Below are 20,403 nucleotides of genomic sequence, written 5' to 3'. Positions count from 1 at the left end.
TCTAGCAATGTTATTAAAGTAGTTTTATTCCTCCCGCACGGTGTAATGGTGACAGGTGTGTGCATCCGTGTTAGTACTTGGTTTATGCTATGATTATGATCTCTTGTAGATTATGAAGTTAACTATTGCTATGATAGTATTGATATGTATTATTCCTCCTACATAGCATGAAGGTGACGAGTGTGCATGCTATGTTAGTACTTGGTTTAGTCGAATTTATCTTTCATGCACTCTAAGGTTATTTAAATATGAACATTGAATTGTGGAGCTTGTTAACTCCCGCATTGAGGGTTCGTGTAATCCTACGCAATGTGTTCATCATCCAACAAGAGAGTGTAGAGTATGCATTTATCTATTCTGTTATGTGATCAATGTTGAGAGTGTCCACTAGTGAAAGTGTAATCCCTAGGCCTTGTTCCTAAATACTGTTATCGCTGCTTGTTTACTGTTTTACTGCGTTACTATTGCTGCGTTACTACTGCTGCGTTACTACTGCTTGTTTACTGTCCTGGGCAAAGCACTTTTCTGGTGCCGTTGCTACTACTTATTCATACCACCTGTATTTCACTATCTCTTCGCCGAACTAGTGCACCTATTAGGTGTGTTGGGGACACAAGAGACTTCTTGCTTTGTGGTTGCAGTGGTTGCATGAGAGGGATATCTTTGACCTCTTCCTCCCCGAGATCGATAAACCTTGGGTGATCCACTTAAGGGAAACTTGCTGCTGTTCTACAAACCTCTGCTCTTGGAGGCCCAACACTGTCTACAAGAATAGAAGCTCCCGTAGACATCACCACTTTGTTGAATTTTCTCCCACTACAATTAATAAGAATGACTATGCTTATGTTGGGAGTAGTAATAATTTTATGCATGTAGCTCATGATAAGAATGTTTCATTTGATAGTTATATTGTTGAGTTTGTTCATGATGCTACTGAAAATCATTATGAGAGAGGAAAATATGGTTGTAGAAGTTTTCATGTTACTAAAACACCTCTCTATATGCTGAAAATCTTGAAGTTGCGCTTGTCTAGTTTTCCTATGCTTATTGCATTATGCCTACATGACTTGTTTATTTACAAGATTCCTTTTCATAGGAAGTGGGTTAGGCTTAAATTTGTTTTGAATTTGCTTCTTGATGCTCTATTTTGCTTCAACGCTTATTTCTTGCGAGTGCATCATTTAAACTGCTGAGCCCATCTTAATGGCTATAAAGAAAGCACTTCTTGGGAGATAACCCATGTTTTTATTTTACTACAGCAATTTTGTTTTATATTTGAGTCTTGGAAGTTGTTACTACTGTAGCAACCTCTCCTTATTTTTATTTTATTGCATTGTTGTGCCAAGTAAAGTCTTTGGTAGTAAGGTTGATACTAGATTTGGATTACTGCGCAGAAACAGATTTCTGTCTGTCACGAATTTGGGCAGAGTTCTCTGTAGGTAACTCAGAAAAATCTGCCAATTTACGTGAGTGATCCTCAGATATGTACGCAACTTTCATTCAATTTGAGCATTTTCATCTGAGCAAGTCTGGTGCCTCTAAAAAATTCGTCTTTACGGATCGTTCTGTTTTGACAGATTCTGCCTTTTATTTCGCATTGCCTCTTTTGCTGTGTTGAATGGATTTCTTTGTTCCATTGACTTCCAGTAGCTTTGTGCAATGTCCAGAAGTGTTAAAAATGATTGTGTCACCTCTGAATATGTGAATTTTTGATTATGCACTAACCCTCTAATGAGTTTGTTTCGAGTTTGGTGTGGAGGAAGTTTTCAAGGGTCAAGAGAGGAGGATGATACAATATGATCAAGGAGAGTGAAAGCTCTAAGCTTGGGGATGCCCCGTGGTTCATCCCTGCATATTTCAAGAAGACTCAAGCATCTAAGCTTGGGGATGCCCAAGGCATCCCCTTCTTCATCGACAAAATTATCAGGTCACTTCTCTTGAAACTATATTTTTATTCGGTCACATCTTATGTACTTTACTTGGAGCGTCTGTGTGCTTTTATTTTCATTTTGTTATTTTCATTCTCTGAATAAATGCTTGTGTGGGAGAGATACACGCTCCGCTGGTTCATATGAACACATGTGTTCTTAGCTTTTAGTGTTCATGGCGAAGGTTGAAACTGCTTCGTTTATTGTTATATGGTTGGAAACAGAAAATGCTACATGTGGTAAATGGTATAATGTCTTGAATAATTTGATACTTGGCAATTGTTGTGCTCATATAGATCATGTTTAAGCTCTTGCATCATATACTTTGCACCCATTAATGAAGAAATACATAGAGCTTGTTAAAATTTGGTTTGCATGATTGGTCTCTCTAAGGTCTAGATATTTTCTAGTAAGGGTTTGAACAACAAGGAAGATGGTGTAGAGTCTTATAATGCTTGCAATATGTTCTTATGTGAGTTTTGCTGTACTAGTTCATACTTGTGTTTGTTTCAAATAACCTTGCTAGCCTAAGCCTTGTATTGAGAGGGAATATTTCTCGTGCATCCAAAATCCTTGAGCCAAAAACTATGCCATTTGTGTCCACCATACCTACCTACTACATGGTATTTCTCTGCCATTCCAAAGTAAATTTCTTGAGTGCTATCTTTAAACAATTAAAAAGTTATTACCTCTTATTTGTGTCAATGTTTTATAGCTCATGAGGAAGTATGTGGTGTTTATCTTTCAATCTTGTTGGGCAACTTTCACCAATGGACTAGTGGCTTCATCCGCTTATCCAATAATTTTGCAAAAAGAGCTGGCAATGGGGTTCCCAGCCCCAAATTAATTAACTTTCATAATTTTACAAATAGACACTCCTCCATGGTATGTGATTGTTGGACGGCACCCGAGGATTCGGTTAGCCATGGATTGAGAAAGCAAAGGTGGGGTGGAGTGTCATCTAAATAAAACTAAAATAAAAGGCACTCCTTCATGGTATGAGATTGTTGGCAGGCACCCGAGGATTCGGTTAGCCATGGTTTGTGAAAGCAAGGTTGGAAGGAGTGCCACCCAAAAATAAAAATTCATGGGAGCCGCTCTTTGAAAGTCTGTCTGGCAAGGGGGTTAGAGTGCCCACTACCATTCGTTGACAACAACAAACACCTCTCAAAACTTTATTTTTATGCTCTCTTTATTGTTTCAAAATAAAAGCTCTAGCACAAATATAGCAATCCATGCTTCCCTCTGCGAAGGGCCATTCTTCTACTTTTATGTTGAGTCAGTTTACCCATTTCCTTCTGTCTTAGAAGCAAACACTTGTGTTAACTGTACATTGATTCCTACATACTTGCTTATTGCACTTGTTATATTACTTTATGTTGACAATATCCATGAGATATACATGTTACAAGTTGAAAGCAACCGCTGAAACTTAATCTTCCTTTGTGTTGCTTCAATGCCTTTACTTTGAATTTACTGCTTTATGAGTTAACTCTTATGCAAGACTTATTGATGCTTGTCTTGAAAGTACTATTCATGAAAAGTCTTTGCTATATGATTCAATTGTTTACTCATTGTATTTACCATTGCTTTGAATCGTTGCATTCATCTCATATGCTTTACAATAGTATGATTAAGATCATGTTGGTAGCATGTCACTTCAGAAATTATATTTGTTATCGTTTACCTACTCGGGACGAGTAGGAACTAAGCTTGGGGATGCTGATACGTCTCCAACGTATCTATAATTTCTGATGTTCCATGCTTGTTTTATGACAATACCTACATGTTTTGTTCACACTTTATGATGATTTTATGCGTTTTTCGGAACTAACCTATTGACGAGATGTCGAAGTGCCAGTTCCTGTTTTCTGCTATTTTTGGTTTCAGAAATCCTAGTAAGGAAATATTCTCGGAATTGGACGAAATCAACGCCTAGTATCTTATAATTCCACGAAGCTTCCAGAACACCCGAGAGGGACCAGAGGAGGGCCACATGGGGCCCACACATGTGGCTGGCGCGGCCCAGGAGGGGGGCGCGCCGCCCTGCTGTTTGGCGCCTCCGTAACCCCTCCGACTCCGCCTCTTCGCCTATAAGAAGCCCCCTGACCTAAATCTTCGGTACGAATAAGCCACGGTACGAGAAACCTTCCAGAGCCGTCGCCATCGCGAAGCCAAGATCTGGGGGACAGGAGTCTCTGTTCCGGCACGCCGCCGGGGCGGGGAAGTGCCCCCGAAAGGCATCTCCATCGACACCACCGCCATCTTCATCACCGCTGCTATCTCCCATGAGGAGGGAGTACTTCTCCATCGAGGCTAAGGGGCTGTACCGGTAGCTATGTGGTTAATCTATCTCCTATGTACTTCAATACAATGATCTCATGAGTTGCCTTACATGATTGAGATTCATATAAGTTTTGTATCACTATTCATCTATGTGCTACTCTAGTGATGTTATTAAAGTACTCTATTCCTCCTCCATGATGTAATGGTGACAGTGTGTGCATCATGTAGTACTTGGCGTAGTTTATGATTGTGATCTCTTGTAGATTATGAAGTTAACTATTACTATGATGGTATTGATGTGATCTATTCCTCCTTTCATAGTGTGATGGTGACAAGTGTGCATGCTATGTTAGTACTTGGTATAGTTGTGTTGATCTATCATGCACTCTAAGGTTATTTAAATATGAATATCGAATGTTGTGGAGCTTGTTAACTCCGGCATTGAGGTGCTCTTGTAGCCCTACACAATTAGTGGTGTTCATCATCCAACAAGAGAGTGTAGAGTATAGCATTTATCTATTCAGTTATGTGATCAATGTTGAGAGTGTCCACTAATGAAAGTATGATCCCTAGGCCTTGTTTCCAAATACTGCAATCAGCGCTTGTTTACTATTCTACTGCATCTGTATTTCCTGCAATATTACCACAATCAACTGCACGCCAGTTATAGTCAGCAAGCTATTTTCTGGTGCCGTTACTACTGCTCATATTCATTCATACCACTTGTATTTCACTATCTCTTCGCCGAACTAGTGCACCTATACATCTGACAAGTGTATTAGGTGTGTTGAGGACACAAGAGACTTCTTGTATTGTGGTTGCAGGGTTGCTTGAGAGGGATATCTTTGACCTCTTCCTCCCTGAGTTCGATAAACCTTGGGTGATCCACTTAAGGGAAAACTTGCTGCTATTCTACAAACCTCTGCTCTTGGAGGCCCAACACTATCTACAGGAAAAGAAGCGTGAGTAGACATCAAGGCCCATATGGAACCCGGATCCAGTACGACGTAGATAGGAAGGTGGATCCTTGACGTGCACGGCAAGACATTGTACCGTAGTTAGGCAACCTGTAATCCAGCTAGGACTCTCCATGTTTACCCTAGATCTGTGCGCCTTTATAAGCCGGATCCCGGGAGCCCTAGAGACACAACCACAACTCATTGTAACAACGCGAAAGCGCCCAGATAATTCCAGACAAGCAGCAGTAGGTCCTGTCATCGTGCAGGTGTTCCGAAGCTGGGTAAATCGCGTACCACCGTCCTGTGTGCACTCCGCCCTATGGCCCCTACTTCTTTTCCCCCTCGTGAGGATCCCTCCTCCGAGGCACCGTCGAATAGGCAACGACATGTAGCGTTGTACTCACGTAGGGTCAGGTTGAGCTCTTGCTGAGCCTTGATGATGTTAGTCGCACCGGAGAGCAGCTTTTGCCGTTGCGCCTCCAGTTCGACCTGGGTGGCCGCAGCGTCGGCGTTCTGCGCGATGGAAGTGGCCAACACGCTCATGGCCGCTTCGAGCGGGGTTGCTTCTGGCGGCGCGGTAGAAGTTCCGGCGACGATCTCGTCGCGCTCGGTTGGAGGCTTGGCCGTGCGCGTGGACTTGGTTAGCCCAGCACCCTCCCCTGCAGCTTCCTTGCCGGTGTCTCCCGCACCAGCCATCATCACCTCCACGCTGCCGGCGGCACGGTCGGGGCGTGGCCCGCGAACAGATGGAGACCTTGGCGGGTCCGGCGCCACCAGCACCTGTGAGGGGTACTGGCGCTCCTTCACGGTGCCGAGGTAGATGCGGTGGGAGCCTAACTCGATGATGCAGCCATTCTGCGGGAAGCGTCCGCCATTGGCGAAGCAACCTGCGCCGTCGTCGATGAAGTGCAATGAGCCGAGGCGCTGGACGAGGCCAGACACCACACGCTCGATGAAGACGGTGAGGATGCCCGCCCGAATATGAACTCCAGCAAGCGCAGCTGCTGGCCCCATGGTGGGCGCCAACTGTCGTCGTGGTGGAACGACAGATGCCATAGGATGGCTTAAGTTGGGGACGAATATGCGCTAGAGGATTCGGGGGAGGGTTTGTGTTACAGGGAAAGAGGAAAAGAAACCGGATTATATTGATGAACTTAGCCAAAAGGATAGAGGTTGAAGACAGTACGGTACAATCTCCCTCTCTCTCTCTCTATCTCTTGTTCTCCGATGTTCCTCTATCCCGCGCAGAGGTGTGCCCCCTCTCCTTATATAGGGGAGAGGGTGGCTTACAAGGGAAGAAACCCTAATAGAATCTAAGATGAGCTAAGCTACTTTATAAAGCTACTTTGGCCCACCTGGCGCCGGTTATGACTTTAAACAGGGAGCGATGACCTCGTCTGATATCTTTTACGTCATCTTCTGCTGTGGCGCCAGAGCTTCATTTAAAGCTGAAGTGCTTCGCTCATCCTTGTCCACTAGTCCTTGATGGAATCTTTGACCAAAGTGTCGACAGGCTACAGTGACCCCTGGTACTGGTTTGCCGGTATCTTTACATCTGGGGTGGTACAAACTTCTCGTTGCCTAGACTCCGACATACCCCTCTCAGGATACCGGTTCGTACCAGCTTTGCTTAGCTGGACTTAAGTTTATAATCCGGAACACTCTTTGATCCGGTTTACCATTACCATATTATGGCTAACTTGCCATAGCTTTGTCCTACCGGGGGCCATCCCCCGACAACACCAATGATGAAGGCACCCTGGGTCACCACCGTGCCGTTGCAATGGAGTGCTACACTGGCCTTCATATAAGTTTTCTCCTACATATAATACTTATATGGATCTATTTTAATGATGACACTATTATATATTTTTGTTGATTCTTCTCCAAAAAGAAACATATTATATAGTGAGCAACCCAAAATCGCCCAACTGAAGAGCATAATTGGGCAATCCAATTTTAGGGCAATCCAATTTTAGGAATCCACATTAGGATGTCTCTTGGAGATGATCTTGTGGATTTGCTACTCATTTATATTAAAATAATTACTCCGTCCATCCGACGAGAGATGCATGTCTTAATTTTGACTAAATTTGAATGTATTTAGACGGTAAATATTGTCTAAATACATCTAAATTTAGATAATTTAAGACATCTTTAATGAGATGGAGGGAGTATTAATTAAGCTCTAATCACCTACAACATTAACATGAAAAGTTGTTTTAATCATATCATGGACTAGATCGACCAAACAGACACAAGAAAGGTTATATAACCCATATTGATAACAGAGATCAGTACTACTACTTAAACATGAACATATAGTTTACTCATGTGTCTGCTGGCGTGAAGTTGACGTGGGAGTTAGTAATCTTTGTGGTGTAACTTTTCTTCAGGTCCCCGGCAACGGCGCCAGAAAACAGTCTTGATGCGCGTAGATGACACGTCCGTTGGGAACCCCAAGAGGAAGGTGTGATGCGCACAGCAGCAAGTTTTCCCTCAGTAAGAAACCAAGGTTATCGAACCAGTAGGAGCCAAGAAGCACGTTGAAGGTTGATGGCGGAGGAGTGTAGTGCGGCGCAACACCAGGGATTCCGGCGCCAACGTGGAACCCGCACAACACAATCACAGAACTTTGCCCCAACGTAACGAGTGAGGTTGTCAATCTCACCGGCTTGCTGTAAACAAAGGATTAGATGTATAGTGTGGATGATGATGGTTGTTTGCGAAGAACAAGTAAAGAACAATTGCAGCAGATTGTATTTCGAGATGTAAAGAATAGGACCGGGGTCCACGGTTCACTAGCGGTGTCTCTCCCATAAGATAGCGAGATGTTGGGTGAACAAATTACAGTTGGGCAATTGACAAATAAAGAAGGCATAACAATGCACATACATATATCATGATGAGTACTATGAGATTTAATTAGGGCATTACGACAAAGTACATAGATCGCTATCCAACATGCATCTATGCCTAAAAAGTCCACTTTCAGGTTATCATCCGAACCCCCTCCAGTATTAAGTTGTAAACAACAGACAATTGCATTAAGTATGGTGCGTAATGTAATCAACACAAATATCCTTAGACAAAGCATCGATGTTTTATCCCAAGTGGCAACAAGCACATCCACAACCTTCGAACTTTTCGTCACTTCGTCCCGGATTTAATGGAGGCATGAACCCACTATCGAGCATAAATACTCCCTCTTGGAGTCACAAGTATCAACTTGGCCGAGCCTCTACTAGCAACGGAGAGCATGCAAGAACATAAATAACATATATGATAGATTGATAATCAACTTGACATAGTATTCAATATTCATCGGATCCCAACAAACACAACATGAAAGATTACAAATAGATGATCTTGATCATGATAGGTAGCTCACAAGATCTAACATGATAGCACAATGAGGAGAAGACAACCATCTAGCTACTGCTATGGACCCATAGTCCAGGGGTGAACTACTCACACATCGATCCGGAGGCGATCATGGCGATGAAGAGACCTCCGGGAGATGATTCCCCTCTCCGGCAGGGTGCCGGAGGCGATCTCCTGAATCCCCCGAGATGGGATTGGCGGCGGCGGCGTCTCTGGAAGGTTTTCCGTATCGTGGCTCTCGGTACTGGAGGTTTCGCAACGGAGGCTTTAAGTAGGCTGAAGGGCAGGTCAGGAGGCGCCACGGGGGACCCACACAGTAGGGCCGCACGGCCAGGGCCCAGGTCGCGCCGCCCTATTGTGTCGTCGCCCCGTGGCCCCACTTCGTTTCCTCTTCGGACTTCTGGAAGCTTCGTGGAAAAATAGGCCCCTGGGCGTTGATTTTGTCCAATTCCGAGAATATTTCCTTACTAGGATTTCTGAAACCAAAAACAGCAGAAAATAGCAATTGGCTCTTCGGCATCTCGTCAATAGGTTAGTGCCGGAAAATGCATAATAATGACATATAATGTGTATAAAACATGTGAGTATCATCATAAAAGTAGCATGGAACATAAGAAATTATAGATACGTTTGGGACGTATCAAGCATCCCCAAGATTAGTTCCTACTCGCCCTCAAGTAGGTAAACGATAACAAAGATAATTTCTGAAGTGACATGCTATCATAATCTTGATCATACTATTGTAAAGCATATGAGATGAATGCACTGATTCGAAGCAATGATGAAGATAATGAGTAAACTAATGAATCATATAGCAAAGACTTTCCATGAATAGTACTTTCAAGACAAGCATCAATAAGACTTGCATAAGAGTTACTCATAAAGCAATAAGTTCAAAGTAAAAGCATTGAAGCAACATGATGTCTACGGGAGCTTCTATTCTTGTAGACAGTGTTGGGCCTCCAAGAGCAGAGGTTTGTAGAACAGCAGCAAGTTTCCCTTAAGTGGATCACCCAAGGTTTATCGATCTCAGGGAGGAAGAGGTCAAAGATATCCCTCTCATGCAACCCTGCAACCACAAAGCAAGAAGTCTCTTGTGTCCCCAACACACCTAATAGGTGCACTAGTTCGGCGAAGAGATAGTGAAATACGGGTGGTATGAATAAGTAGTAGCAACGGCACCGAGAAAAGTGCTTTGCCCGGGACGAGTAAACAAGCAGTAGTAACGCAACAGTAGTAACGCAGTAAAACGAGTAAACAAGCAGCGATAGCGATATTTAGGAACAAGGCCTAGGGATTAGACTTTCACTAGTGGACACTCTCAACATTGATCACATAACAGAACAGATAAATGCATACTCTACACTCTTGTTGGATGATGAACACATTGCGTAGGATTACACGAACCCTCAATGCCGGAGTTAACAAGCTCCACAATAATGCTCATATTTTAGTAACCTTTAGTGTAAGATAGATCAAAAGACTAAGCCAAGTACTAACATAGCATGCACACTGTCACCTTCATGCATATGTAGGAGGAATAGATCACATCAATATTATCATAGCAATAGTTAACTTCGCAATCTACAAGAGATCATGATCATAGCATAAACCAAGTACTAACACGGTGCACACACTTGTCACCTTTGCACACGTGCGGGAGGAATAAAACTACTTTAATAACATTGCTAGAGTAGCACATAGATAAATTGTGATACAAACACATTGCAATCATAAAGAGATATAAATAAGCACCTCACTATGCCATTCAACAGGTGAATAAGTATTCCGTGAAATATAGCCTAAGAGACCCACACGGTGCACACACTGTCACCTTTACACACGTGGGACAAGGAGTCTCCGGAGATCACATAAGTAAAACTCACTTGACTAGCATAATGACATCTAGATTACAAGCATCATCATATGAATCTCAATCATGTAAGGCAGCTCATGAGATTATTGTATTGAAGCACATAGGAGAGAGATGAACCACATAGCTACCGGTACAGCCCCGAGCCTCGATGGAGAACTACTCCTCCTCATGGGAGCAGCAGCGGTGATGAAGATGGCGGTGGAGATGGCAGCGGTGTCGATGGAGAAGCCTTCCGGGGGCACTTCCCCGCTCGGCGGGTGCCGGAACGAGAGACTCCTGTCCCCGGATCTTGGCTTCGCGATGGCGGCGGCTCTGGAAGGTTTTCCGTATCGTGGTTCTTTCTGTCGATGTTTTTAGGTCACGACGGCTTATATAGGCGAAGAATCGGAGTCGGAGGGGCCACGGGCTGCCCAAACCATAGGGGGGCGCGCCCCCCCCCGGCCGCGCCGGGGTGTGGTGTGGGCCCCCCGGCACCCTCTGCGGCCCTTCTCCGGTGCTGCGGAAGCTTCGCGAAATTATAAGATCCCCGGAATTGATTTCGTCCGATTCCGAAAATATTTCCTTACTAGGATTTCTGAAACCAAAAACAGCGAGAAAACGACAAGCGGCCTTTCGGCATCTCGTCAATAGGTTAGTTCCGGAAAATGCACGAATATGACATAAAGTGTGCATAAAACATGTAGGTATCATCAATAATATGGCATAGAACATAAGAAATTATCGATACGTCGGAGACGTATCAAGCATCCCCAAGCTTAGTTACGCTCGTCCCGAGCGGGTAAAACGATAACAAAGATAATTTCTGAAGTGATATGCCATCATAACCTTGATCATACTATTTGTAAACATATGTAGTGGATGCATCGATCAAAACAATGGTAATGACATGAGTAAACAAGTGAATCATAAAGCAAAGACTTTTCATGAATAGTACTTCAAGACAAGTATTAATAAGTCTTGCATAAGAGTTAACTCATAAAGCAATAAATCAAAGTAAAGGCATTGAAGCAACACAAAGGAAGATTAAGTTTCAGCGGTTGCTTTCAACTTGTAACATGTATATCTCATAGATAATTGTCAACATAGAGTAATATAACAAGTGCAATATGCAAGTATGTAAGAATCAATGCACAGTTCACACAAGTGTTTGCTTCTTGAGGTGGAGAGAGATAGGTGAACTGACTCAACATAAAAGTAAAAAGAATGGTCCTTCAAAGAGGAAAGCATCGATTGCTATATTTGTGCTAGAGCTTTGGTTTTGAAAACATAAAGAGAGCATAAAAGTAAAATTTTGAGAGGTGTTTGTTGTTGTCAACGAATGGTAGTGGGCACTCTAACTACCTCATCAACCGGACTTTCAAGAGCGGCTCCCATGAAGGACGTTATCTCTACCGAGCAAGGTAGATCATCCCTCTTCTCTTTTGTTTACACATGTACTTTAGTTTAGTTTTTCTTTATTTATGGATGACACTCCTCCCAACCTTTTGCTTACACAAGCCATGGCTAACCGAATCCTCGGGTGCCTTCCAACAATCACATACCATGAAGGAGTGTCTATTTGCAAAATTAAGTTGCTTACTCGATGAATCGAGCAAAACATGTGAAGAGAATTATTAATGCAAGTTAATTATTCGGGGTCGGGAACCCCATTGCCAGCTCTTTTTGCAAAATTATTGGATAAGCGGATGTGCCACTAGTCCATTGTGAAAGTCTGTCAAAAGTAAATGACAAGATCGAAAGATAAAACACCACATACTTCCTCATGAGCTATAAAACATTGACACAAATAAGAGGTGATAAATTTTTGAATTATTTCAAGGTAGCACTCAAGCAATTTACTTTGGAATGGCGGAGAAATACCATGTAGTAGATAGGTATGGTGGACACAAATGGCATAGTGGTTGGCTCAAGGATTTTGGATGCATGAGAAGTATTCCCTCTCGATACAAGGTTTAGGCTAGCAAGGTTATTTGAAACAAACACAAGGATGAACGGTACAGCAAAACTCACATAAAAGACATATTGCAAACATTATAAGACTCCATACCGTCTTCCTTGTTGTTCAAAACTCAATACTAGATGTTATCTAGACTCTAGAGAAACCAAATATGCAAACCAAATTAGCAAGCTCTAAGTGTTTCTTCATTAATGGGTGAAAAGTATATGATGCAAGAGCTTAAACATGAGCACAACAATTGCCAAGTATCAAATTATTCAAGACATTCTACCAATTACTACATGTAGCATTTTCCGTTTCCAACCATATAAAAATGAACGAAACAGTTTTAACCTTCGCCATGAACACTAAAAGGTAAAGCGAAGAACACATGTGTTCATATGAACCAGCGGAGCGTGTCTCTCTCCCACACAAGCATTTATTCAAACAAAAACAAAAACAAAAGCACACAGACGCTCCAAGTAAAGTACATAAGATGTGGCCGAATAAAAATATAGTTTTAAGAGAAGGAACCTGATAATTTGTCGATGAAGAAGGAGATGCCTTGGGCATCCCCAAGCTTAGACGCTTGAGTCTTCTTATAATATGCAGGGGTGAACCACCGGGGCATCCCCAAGCTTAGAGCTTTCACTCTCCTTGATCAAAGTATATCATCCTCCTCTCTTGACCCTTGAAAACTTCCTCCACACCAAACTCGAAACAAACTCATTAGAGGGTTAGTGCATAATCAAAAACTCACATGTTTAGAGGTGAAAAAATCATTCTTAACACTTCTGGACATTGCTCAAAGCTACTGGAAGGTAATGGAACAAAGAAATCCACCCAACACAGCGAAAGAAGCAATGCGAAATAAAAGGCAGAATCTGTCAAAACAGAACAGTCCGTAAAGACGAATTTTAAAAGGGCACCAGACTTGCTCAAATGAAAATGCCCAAATTGAATGAAAGTTGCGTACATATCCGAGGATCACTCACGTAAATTGGCATAATTTTCTGAGTTACCTACGAGAGAATTAGACCCAGATTCGTGACAGCAAAGAAATCTGGAACTGCGCAGTAATCCAAATCTAGTACTTACTTTACTATCAAAGACTTTACTTGGCACAACAAAACACAAAACTAAGATAAGGAGAGGTTGCTACAGTAGTAAACAACTTCCAAGACACAAATATAAAACAAAGTACTGTAGCAAAATAACACATGGGTTATCTCCCAAGAAGTTCTTTTCTTTATAGCCATTAAGATGGGCTCAGCAGCTTTAATGATGCACTCGCAAGAAATAGTATTTGAAGCAAAAGAGAGCATCAAGAGGCAAATTCAAAACACATTTAAGCCTAACATGCTTCCTATGCATAGGAATCTTGTAAATAAACAAGTTCATGAAGAGCAAAGTAACAAGCATAGGAAGATAAAACAAGTGTAGCTTCAAAAATTTCAGCACATAGAGAGGTGTTTTAGTAACATGAAAATTTCTACAACCATATTTTCCTCTCTCATAATAACTTTCAGTAGCATCATGAGCAAACTCAACAATATAACTATCACATAAAGCATTCTTATCATGAGTCTCATGCATAAAATTATTACTCTCCACATAGGCATAGTCAATTTTATTAGTAATAGTGGGAGCAAATTCAACGAAGTAGCTATCATTATTATTCTCATCAAGTGTAGGAGGCATAGTATAATCACAACAAAATTTGCTCTCCGCAGTAAGTGGCACCAAAAGACCACTATCATTATAATCATAAATAGGAGGCAAAGTATCATCAAAGAAAATTTTCTCCTCAATGCTTGGGGGACTAAAAAGATCATGAAAACCAGCTTCCCCAAGCTTAGAACTTTCTATATTATTATCAACAATGGTGTTCAAAGCGTTCATACTAATATTACTACCGAGCATGCAAATAAGATTTCATAGGTTTTTTAATTTTCGCATCAAACAATCCATGTTTTAAATCAGGAAATAGAATAAGAAGCTCATTGTTGTCCATTATGCCAAACTAGTGTAAACAAGAAACAAAAAGATGCAATTGCGGGATCTAAAGGAAATAGCTTCGAGCACAAACACAATGGCGCCGGAAAAGTACTCGTTACCCGGAACCGGAGTATGAGTGCCTTTTTACCTTTCCTCCCCGGCAACGGCGCCGAGAAAAGTGCTTGATGTCTACGGGAGCTTCTATTCTTGTAGACGAGTGTTGGGCCTCCAAGAGCGAGAGGTTTGTAGAACAGCAGCAAGTTTCCCTTAAGTGGATCACCCAAGGTTTATCGATCTCGGGGAGGAAGAGGTCAAAGATATCCCTCTCATGCAACCCCTGCAACCACAAAGCAAGAAGTCTCTTGTGTCCCCAACACACCTAATAGGTGCACTAGTTCGGCGAAGAGATAGTGAAATACAGGTGGTATGAATAAGTAGTAGCAACGGCACCGAGAAAAGTGCTTTGCCCGGGACGAGTAAACAAGCGGTAGTAACGCAGCGAGTAGTAACGCAGATAAAACGAGTAAACAAGCAGCGATAGCGATATTTAGGAACAATGCCTAGGGATTAGACTTTCACTAGTGGACACTCTCAACATTGATCACATAACAGAACGGATAAATGCATACTCTACACTCTTGTTGGATGATGAACACATTGCGTAGGATTACACGAACCCTCAATGCCGGAGTTAACAAGCTCCACAATAATGCTCATATTTTAGTAACCTTTAGTGTAAGATAGATCAAAAGACTAAACCAAGTACTAACATAGCATGCACACTGTCACCTTCATGCATATGTAGGAGGAATAGATCACATCAATATTATCATAGCAATAGTTAACTTCGCAATCTACAAGAGATCATGATCATAGCATAAACCAAGTACTAACACGGTGCACACATTGTCACCTTTGCACACGTGCGGGAGGAATAAAACTACTTTAATAACATTGCTAGAGTAGCACATAGATAAATTGTGATACAAACACATTGCAATCATAAAGAGATATAAATAAGCACCTCACTATGCCATTCAACGGTGAATAAGTATTCTGTGAAATATAGCCTAAGAGACCCACACGGTGCACACACTTGTCACCTTTACACACGTGGGACAAGGAGTCTCCGGAGATCACATAAGTAAAACTCACTTGACTAGCATAATGACATCTAGATTACAAGCATCATCATATGAATCTCAATCATGTAAGGCAGCTCATGAGATTATTGTATTGAAGCACATAGGAGAGAGATGAACCACATAGCTACCGGTACAGCCCCGAGCCTCGATGGAGAACTACTCCCTCCTCATGGGAGCAGCAGCGGTGATGAAGATGGCGGTGGAGATGGCAGCGGTGTCGATGGAGAAGCCTTCCGGGGCACTTCCCCGCTCCGGCAGGGTGCCGGAACAGAGACTCCTGTCCCCCAGATCTTGGCTTCGCGATGGCGGCGGCTCTGGAAGGTTTTCCGTCTCGTGGTTCTTTATGTCAATGTTTTTAGGTCACGATGGCTTATATAGGCGAAGAATCGGAGTCGGAGGGGCCACGGGCTGCCCAAACCATAGGGGGGCGCCCCCCGGCCGCGCCGGGGTGTGGTGTGGGCCCCCCCTGGCACCTCTCTGGCCCTTCTCCGGTGCTCTAGAAGCTTCGCGAAATTATAAGATCCCCGGAATTGATTTCGTCCGATTCCGAAAATATTTCCTTACTAGGATTTCTGAAACCAAAAATAGCAGAAAACAGCAACTGGCCTTTCGGCATCTCGTCAATAGGTTAGTTCCAGAAAATGCACGAATATGACATAAAGTGTGCATAAAACATGTAGGTATCATCAATAATATGGCATAGAACATAAGAAATTATCGATACGTCGGAGACGTATCACAACACAAAGGAGATATAAGTTTCAGCGGTTGCTTTCAACTTCAACATGTATATCTCATGGATAATTGTCAACACAAAGTAATATAACAAGTGCAATAAGTAAACATGTAAGAATCAATGCACACAGTTGACACAAGTGTTTGCTTCTAAGATAGAAAGAATAGGCAAACTGACTCAACAATAAAGTAGAAGATAGGCCCTTCGCAGAGGAAGCATTGATTACTATATTTGTGCTAGAGCTTTTCATTTTGAAAACAAGAAACAATTTTGTCAACGGTAGTAATAAAGCATATGTGTTATGTATAAGACATCTTATAAGTTGCAAGCCTCATGCATAGTATACTAATAGTGCTCGCACCTTGTCCTAATTAGCTTGGATAAACACTGATTATCATTGCATAGCATATGTTTCAACCAAGTGTCACAAAGGGGTACCTCTATGCCGCCTATACAAAGGTCTACGGAGAAAGCTCGCATTGGATTTCTCGCTTTTGATTATTCTCAACTTAGACACCCATACCGGGACAACATAGACAACAGATAATGGACTCCTCTTTAATGCATAAGCATTCAACCATAGTTAATATTCTCATAAGAGATTGAGGATTGGCTGTCCACACTGAAACTTCCACCATGAATCATGGCTTTAGTTAGCGGCCCTATGTTCTTCTCTAACAGTATGCATACTCAAACCATTTAATTGTGAGAACCGCCCTTACTTCAGACAAGACGAACATGCATAGCAACTCACATGATATTCAACAAAGGTAAAAGAGTTGATGGCGTCCCCGAAACATGGTTACCGCTCAACAAGCAACTTATTAAGAAATAAGACACATAAGTACATATTCTTCACCACGATAGTTTTTAAGGCTATTTGTCCCATGAGCTATATATTGCAAAGGCAAAGAATAGAAATTTTAAAGGTAGCACTCAAGTAATTTACTTTGGAATGGCGGAGAAATACCATGTAGTAGGTAGGTATGGTGGACACAAATGGCATAGTTATTGGCTCAAGGATTTGGATGCACGAGAAGAATTCCTCTCAATACAAGGCTAGGCTAGCAAGGTTGTTTGAAGCAAACTCAAGTATAAAAGGGTGCAGCAAAGCTCACATATGAACATATCGTAACTACTATAATACTTTGCATTGTCTCCTTGTTGTTCAAACACCTCAACCAGAAAATATCTAGACTCTAGAGATCAATCATGCAAACCGAATTTTAACAAGCTCTATGTAGTTATTCATTAATGGGTACAAGGTACATGATGCAAGAGCTTAAAAAAGATCTATATGAGCATAACAATTGCCAAGTATCACTTTATTCAAGACATTTTACCATTTACCACATGCGGCATTTTCCGTTTCCAACCATATAACAATGAATGAAGTAATTCAAATTTCGCAATGAACATTAAAGATGAAGCTAAGAACATATTTGTTCATACGAAACAGCGGAGCGTGTCTCTCTCCCAAACAAAGAATGCTAGGATCCGAATTTATTCAAACAAAAACAAAAATAGAAACAAACAGACGCTCCAAGTAAAGCACATAAGATGTGACGGAATAAAAATATAGTTTCACTAGAGGATCCTGATAAGTTGTCGATGAAGAAGGGATGCCTTGGGCATCCCCAAGCTTAGACGCTTGAGTCTTCTTAAAATATGCAGGGATGAACCACGGGGGCATCCCCAAGCTTTGACTTTTCACTCTTCTTGATCATATTGTATCATCCTCCTCTCTTGACCCTTGAAAACTTCCTCCACACCAAACTCGAAACAAACTCATTAGAGGGTCGGTGCATAATTCATATATTCAGAGGTGACATAATCATTCTTAACACTTCGGACATTGCACAAAGCTACTGAAAGTTAATGGAACAAAGAAATCCATCAAACATAGCAAAAGAGGCAATGCGAAATAAAAGGCAGAATCTGTCAAAACAGAACAGTTCGTAAAGACGAATTTTAAAGTGGCACCAGACTTGCTAAAGGACAAGATATATGTCTTCCGCAAAAAAAAAAGGACAAGATATATGTAACTAGCTCCATGAGAGGAGCCAACTGAGCTAGACAAAAGAATTCGTGTTTGCACACTCTTGGGAAACGAACAAGAAAGTAACAGGACGCACAAAAGGTCGAACCTACCCGCGTGGGCCATTCACTCAGTTTTAATTTCGGGAGCCTTTCTTTTCGATAGTTCGCAAGGGAAATGGGCAAGCTACCAATAAACCACCATATTTTCGTCTCAAGAATATACAAGGAGTGGATGTGCGGCCCAGTTAGCATCAGTTACAACAAAGTGCATATGTAATATGTTACTTGTTTTTGCTTACAAGAGTATTAGTTTCCTTGATTTTAACTGTCTTATTATAAAGTGGCATGCCGATTAGCCCACACCACCTCTAATCTAATACTCCTTCCAACCCTAAATACTTGTTGCGGGTTCAATGAACCCATACACATTTTAGCCTACATTTTGTCTAAAGCCGCGACAGGAATTTACGGCCCGAGGGAGTACTACTTCTGTTCTCTACTAGATCATCATTTTGAAGGGCTTTACATAAAAAAATTGTACATACAATGGCGGGTACTCAAAATGAAGTCTAAGGTCCATGCGATATTCAAATTTGTGGATCTGTTTGCTATATTGTGAATGAAATACCCAACAGATTCACACAAAGAAGAAAATGGGAAATCGTTGTAGGCTTGTACTTAGTAGAAAAATATGATCAATCTTTTAGCTTTTCAGCGCATGGTTTATTTGATCATGTTTTTGCAGGCTTGCTTACATGTGTGCATAATATCACATGATACACATCCATGATTACTTTTATAATTTCTCTTGGGCATGTTTGATTCAAAAGATTTGCATAGGAAATTGGTAGGATTCAATTTTTTCCTATGATGGTTGTTTGATTTGTACAATTCATTCTCATAGGAATTTTTCCTAATAAATTCTTTGCACTAGTTTCATAGGGAATCTAACATCAACTCATACCTTTTTTTTGAGAATCCTTTGCTTTTCTTGTGGTAGAATCAAACAAACTATGGTTCATATGAATTTCTGTAGGATTGTAGTGAGCATATGACATTGCAAACCTAAGTTTTTCTATCCCGCGAATCAAATAAGCCCTCAAGATGCACAAGTGTGTAAACCGTCAAGCATCCACCCCTTTAGAGGCTTGTTCCAAAAAATATAAGTTATGCATCTCCATGCATACCCTACAGAAAATTAATCCTGCTTAATAACCTAAAAATTAATATTACATGTACCATGTATGATTATTTATCTATTTTTTTACTGTTGTTTTATGCCGCCACAATCCATGCTTGATCAAATTATGTGTTATAACAAAAATGGATGGAGTAGCTTGCAAGGAATGAAATTACAATGTTTTTTTGCCCTCTCTTTTTGGGTCTGCTGAATGAAATCACATGGGTTTTCTTATTCCTTGTGCATGTGCCGTTGTAGACCAATTGCCAGCTTTTTAGTTCAAACTAATTACCTGTAGAATCAACTTGGCTTCCAACTAGATCGAAGTGTCTCTATGACCTATGATAGTATTTCTTCTTGTGATAGCCTGATAGGCTGGAGTTTTGCGGAGGCAAGTTATTCCTGACTTTACATAGACTGAAGTCTCTCTATGACCTATGATTGTTCAGTTGCACTTCAAAATTTGCTACTGACCATGCTCAACTATCTAACACTAATTGTCCAAGAATATCTTTAGTCACTGGCTTTGTGGACTTAGTACAAGTACAACTGTCACCAAACTGCCCATATGCATAGCATGTGTAATACACAATTATATAATTCTAAAGATTAAGTAGTCCAAGTAGCTTATATGTGGAATATTTGTTGGATAATTATTTTTTCGGTGAATTTTGTCTTTGGTATGATATTTTGCTCTCGTTGATAAACATTCTGTATTATCAAATGCAAGTAGAAAATGCCTAACATATAGCAGGTTATCAGTTCATTGTGGTGAATTGCCATCATTTTACCTTACCTACCTTCTCAATTGATATTTTGCAATAAATTCATTTATTTGGTTTTATAACATCAACTATGCATTTAACTGACTAAAATGTCAGTTCAGTGTCACATCTTGTGTGGGGGTGGCTGGGACTATTTTACGGTTGTCCTCT

This window comes from Lolium rigidum, chromosome 5 (assembly GCF_022539505.1).
Source record: "Lolium rigidum isolate FL_2022 chromosome 5, APGP_CSIRO_Lrig_0.1, whole genome shotgun sequence".
NCBI classification, from domain to species: domain Eukaryota; kingdom Viridiplantae; phylum Streptophyta; class Magnoliopsida; order Poales; family Poaceae; genus Lolium; species Lolium rigidum.
The sequence above is the reverse complement of the archived record's forward strand: the minus strand, read 5'-3'. Positions refer to the sequence as shown.